Below are 6,259 nucleotides of genomic sequence, written 5' to 3' on the forward strand. Positions count from 1 at the left end.
CCTTCTCCTAAAGGCGGCACACTTCTTGTTCTTATGAACAACAGCGCACTTGTTCACAGAAGAATCTCACCAACCTTGAGCTGCCTCCCGGAAATTGTTATAATACAGAGTTAAATAGTTACAACAGCTTTCACCAGCAGGTGCTGAATAATCACCATTGTTTTAGTTCAGCAATGTATTTTACCAGATTATTTGTTGTTCACTTCAGGAAATATTATAAACAGAATCTTGATATTAAAAGCCCTATCCAAGTATGATCCTGAGCACATTAACAGGGAAATAACTCCTAATGAAATTGAATGGTGGAATATGCTTAATCATGTGTAGAGGATGTTTTCGGGATTTGTTTTGTACTGTATTTAGACAAATTATTTTTAACCCTGCCTCTCCTACCTGATAATTATGACATGAAAACCTGTAGCTTGCTCAAATATGTGAGATGATTCATGATTTCTTATCATAGCTATGTTTGTGAACTAACACTATTGAAAAGCATCATGTTGGAGGTTCTTTCTGAGGTACTTGGTATGCATGGCTCATGTCTGATCTAATCATATTTACCACACATAATTGTTTTTGGCATCATACCTGTTTTGAGTGGTCAGGAGTCTTGTATACACTGGCCCACATGAGAAGAATCCAGATGACTAAAAACCTGCAGTGAATAGCTTGCCCAGTACATTGCAGATAAAATTATTCAGATCCATTCCAGCTTGGATGTTTAAGCATCCAAACATCCCCTAATATGTTTATCAATCCAGCTGTATAGTGGACTCTTGACATCTTTTGGCTTGCCGTCCACAGATTTAAGCATCTGTGGATGACAAGCCACATTGCTTTCAATGGGGTGCATGCACCCAGCTGTATTAGCAGCCGCATGCATGTCATGCCCGCCATTGAGGACAATGGGACTTCAGGTCCCATGTTTTTCTTTATCCACAAGGGCATGGGGGAAATCCAGAACGGATCCCCATGGATAGGAAGGACGGACTGTAATTTAATTAGACATCAGCATGAATGGGCACAGGTGCAGTGGCATGCACAGCATCAGAATAGGTAGTGTGAACGACATACAGGCCCAGCTATGTGGAAAAGTGTGGAGATGGAGAAACTTAGAAAGAGCACTGTCTCACACACACACCACTCTGCATTCCTGAAGGAAAAGGAAAGCCAAAAGATGGGTTCTGCCAGATTAAACAAGACCAGATTCTCCCTTTCATCTCTTGTGTATCCCCAAACACTCTTCCCGAGTTTTCATTTCTGGGGACTCCAGATCTTGTCTAGGAGTTGTAAAGTCTTTGAAGCATTATTGATCAAACCCAAAACTGCTCACCTCCTGAATATCAAAACAAACTCTTTACTTTGGGAAACTTTCTCATGTTTTGCTGAGGGGCAGTCACACTTTTGGTTTCCCACAAAACCTCTATGGATTGGAGCTGGCTTTAAGGATATAGTACCCCAGAACAAAACCTTTTTGCTACAGTTGTACTTCTCCTCCCACCACATGCATGGTGACTGTTGCCCTCAAGCCTCAGTCTGATTTCTTTGTCTTCTCCCATCTGCCTCATTAAACATGCATTCCAAGCCTCGTGACTTAAGTCTTCATACTTCCCAGCTTTCTGTGGACTCTGTCTTCAAGACAGATAGCTATTACCCCAGCCAGCCCTAAGACTCTGCTATCCCCTTCCATTTTTCTATCTCAGTTAGCTCTGTATGCTAGTTGATTGAACGGGTTATCTTCATGTGTATGTGTGCTCTTTCATATTTCTTATAATAAAAGTGAATGTAGTTCCCCATGCCTGGAGTCTCTATCAGTTATTCCCAGTATAGCTGGTGCTTAGTTCCTGCGTATGTTACCCCCTCTCACAAAGCCAAGCTAATCGTTTTCAATTTGTAAGCCCTAGAATGGATCCAAAATTCTTGGAGGGGTGAGGGCTATCCCATATACAGTGCGCCCGTGTTTTACACGGGTGCTCCATACGTGTATATGAAGATAACCCATTCAATCAACTAGCATACAGAGCTAACTGATATAGAAAAATAGAAGGGGATAGCAGAGTCTTACGGCTATCTGTTTTGAAGACAGAGTCCACAGAAAGCTGGGAAATATGAAGACTCAAGTCATGAGGCACATACACTGAAAGCTGCGCTGGAAAAGCCCCTTGTACATCCCAGAAGTAGTAATGGGGTGCGCCCCCATGGTGCACACCCACACAGCTACACGCCACAGGCACGAGCCCCATTACTTCCCATGGGGCTTCAGCATACGCTGATTTCCCCTTACCTGGAGGGATCCAGAACAGATCCCCACATAAGGGGAGGGCCCACTGTATATTCAACCCTTACCCTTCCTGGTTTATTTTAAAAAGTCACAGGCAGATTGGCAGAGTGGTGGAAGGCATGGTCAATGGGCTAAAAAGAAGTAGTAGTGGAGAGGAAGAAAATAAACACATTTGAGATGTGGTGCTGGAGAAAAGTACTGAGGATACTGTAGATGGCCCAAAAGACAAACATATGGGCCCTTGAACAAATGAAGCATGAACTCTCCCTGGAAGCCAAGATGACTAAACTGAGGCTGTTGTACTTTGGCCATATCATGAGAAGGCACGACTCACTGGAAAAAACAATAATGCTAGGAAAGGTAGAAGAAAGAGTGGCAGATTGCACTCCAAATTGATTAACTCAATGAAGGAGATCATGGGCCTGAATCTGCAGGGACTAAGCATTGCAGTGAAGGGTAGGAGTTCTTGGAGATGTCTGATTCATATGGTCGCCCAATGACATCACTAGGGGATGTGGGGATGTGGCCTGTACTGAATGACACCCTAGAAGAGGGGGCTATCTGGTTGAGCTCTTCTCCCACTGTGCCCCTCCCACCTTCACCACAGCAGCAGAGGCTTCCTCACCATGGTGGTGAAAGAGTGGACCGAGCATGCCCTTTTGGGTGCCTCCACATCCCTGACACCCCCCACACATACACACACGGTGACACCAGGGGTAGGGGCGCAACTGGGGTTGCCATGAGTCATGGTTGACCTGAGGGCAGTTAACAACAACAACAACATGTTACTTTAATTTGATTTAATACATTTGAACTGCATTGATACATTTAAGACTAACAATTTTAATTATTTTTAAAAAGAAATTCTCCACTACCAGATTTTATTTGTGCTGAGGAAGCATATCAGTTGCATCCATTATCTGTTTAATATGGAATAGCGGTATATAAATAAAATAAAAAATAAAACAAATTATTATTTATTATTATAAGTGATGTGTCAATTATTACAAAATGAGATTGACATTTTGGGGAAACACTAACAAGCTAGGAATGATGGGTACAAATTAAAGGTTTCAGTTTGATAGTAAATATGACATCTTTTCCCTCAAAGAGCTAACAGTGTTGACCCTTCCTCTCCTCATCCTTTTTCCTCTTAACAGCAGTGTGATCTAAGTGAAACTGAGAAGGATTAGTTTATGATCACCATATGACCTCCATGGGTGAACAAGGATTGAAAGCTGTATCTTCTCTTCCCTCTCTAACTGCTACCCATCAAAGTAGGTCTCTCAGAACACCATAATAAATAATAGCAACAGGTTTGGACATGGCTTTAAGTTGAACTAGAATCCACCAGAAATGGAATATGAATGCCTCACATTAAAACAATTGCATCTGTCAACTGTTCCCACTTCTCACTATGATCAACAGAACCCATCAGTGTGGTGACTGACACCTCAATTTAAAAAAAAAAATCAGTTGAGCATTCAGAAAAAGAGTTTAGGCATCTGAAGAAACAAGGCAGACAGATTTATCAAGGGAATGTGAAGAGAGAAAATGTAAGAGTTCTAAGTGTGGATATTTTTCAGTTTCTGGAGCGGGTTATAGACCGCCGCTTTGAAGCGGTCTGCCGCCACTGCCGTTTGCTCCGTAAGGGAGCCGTCGCAACCACACCGTGCGGCTCCCTTACGGAGCAAAAAAGAAGCTCCAAAATGGAGCTTCTTTCTGCTGCGCCCTAATGACGTTGCGAGGTGCCGCTGGCGCACTCGCAACGTCATTAGTGCCGCGACACGTTCGGACGCACAGCGTCCGATATGTAAAGATGGCGCCGGCCGTGTGGAACGGCTGGCGCCATATTGTACGGACAGAGTCCGTATTAGACCCAGGGGCATCTAGAAGAGACGCCCCTTTTTTAAAATGGGACATCCTGTGGACGTCCCAAGTGCCGGTTTGTAACAGGCCTTACTCTCTGCAATGTTAGAAGTTTTGGACTGAAGGAAAATTTCATGGGGGGGTAACTTAATTCTTATTTGGAGGGGCAATGCCCTGATTTCGCTCCTCCTATAGCTAAACACTATCCTCTGATAACCCTTCAAACAGAAGACTATCCTTTATAAAGTAAGAAAGACAGTCACCTTCTGTAAGAGAAAATCTCACCCTGTAAGAAGGAAAGTGTGTTTAAAAGCCTTTGTGTGTGCAAAGGATGGGCCCTTTGGATCCTAACCAATATACAGTCACCCCTCTGTTTTCGTGGGGATCTGTTCCAACCCCTCCCCCATGAAAAATCGCCAATATTCATGCCCCATTGGCTTGAAAAGTGACATGCGCCTAGGGGCACCTACAGGTATGCGCCATGGGAGCACACCCCATTTTGTCCCCCTCTGTTTGCCACATCTATGAAAATGGAGGGTTGGCCATATTTTGTTTTGCTTTGAACACATGAATTAAAGAGAATCATGTAAGAATTAACATCTATAAAGCCCTATATGCCCTAGAGCCACAGATTGTATTTTCCTATATCAGCTTTCCTGGTCCCTCAGATCATGAGAAAGATGGTCATCTTTCAGTCCCATCACTGTCACAACCAAAGTTGGTAGAAACATGACAGAGGGCTTTCTCAGTGGCTTTACACTTTGGAGTACCTTTCCCAGAATGGTCCAGTCCCTGCTTTCCTTCTGTCAATAGGCAAAGACATTTTTATTCCAGCAGGCTGTTAAAATGGTAAGTTTTGAGTTAATTTGCTAAGGTTACTGTACTGGAAATGTTGTAAACTCATCTGTTTTAATTGCTTTCTTATCTTTTAGCAATAGCAAGTATATTTCTAATCAGTGAGCTAGCACTCCTTAAGTGGTTTATAATGTGTAAGCCAATTTCCCCCAATAGGCTGGATAATCATTTTATGAACCTACAAAAGGATGGAAGGCTGAATGGACCTTGGAGCCCTCCTCTAGGATCACATTTACAACGTTGTGGCTGCAATACCAGCATTTACCTCCACCTCTATTTGTAATGCTATGCATTTTAAATGACGATTTAGTCCAGTGATGGTGAACCTTTTAGAAGCCAAGTGCCCAAACTGCAACTCCAAACCCACTTATTTATTGCAAAGTGCCATATCCCTCTGGCTTTCTAGTAACAAACTCTGGCAAACTCTGTGCTGGGGCGACGGCACATGTGCCCACAGAGAGGGCTCTGAGTGCCACCTCTGGCACACATGCCATAGGTTTGCCATCACTGATTTAGTCAATACATTGTATTGGTAATGGTATATTGTTTTACTGAGTGTATGACATTGTAGTTTTAATCTTGTAATTGTTGTTTTTATTATTGTAATCCCACTTCGATCCGCAGGGAGAGGCAGGGAATATAAATAAAATAATAATAATAATAATTATTATTATTATTATTATTATTATTTAACCACTGCGCCACCAGGGCTCCCCACCATTATCTTTTAATGGTATTGTATATCATAGAATCATAGAATCATAGAATCATAGAGTTGGAAGAGACCACTAGGGCCATCCAGTCCAACCCCCTGCCATGCAGGAAATCCAATTCAAAGCATCCCTGACAGATGGCCATCCAGCCTCTGTTTAAAGACCTCCAAGGAAGGAGACTCTATCACCCTCCGAGGGAGTGCATTCCACTGTCGAACAGCCCTTACTGTCAGGAAGTTCCTCCTAATGTTCAGGTGGAATCTCTTTTCCTGTAGCTTGCATCCATTGTTCCGGGTCCTGTTCTCTGGAGCAGCAGAGAACAAGCTTGCTCCCTCTTCAATATGACATCCTTTCAAATATTTAAACAGGGCTATCATATCACCTCTTAACCTTCTTTTCTCCAGGCTAAACATCCCCAGCTCCCTAAGTCGTTCCTCATAGGGCATGGTTTCCAGACCCTTCACCATTTTTGTCGCCCTCCTTTGGACACGCTCCAGTTTCTCAATGTCCTTTCTGAATTGTGGTGCCCAGAACTGGACAC

The sequence above is a fragment of the Sceloporus occidentalis genome, unplaced genomic scaffold (assembly GCF_023333645.1).
Source record: "Sceloporus occidentalis isolate IW3139 unplaced genomic scaffold, rSceOcc1.0.p SCAF_5, whole genome shotgun sequence".
Lineage (NCBI taxonomy): Eukaryota > Metazoa > Chordata > Lepidosauria > Squamata > Phrynosomatidae > Sceloporus > Sceloporus occidentalis.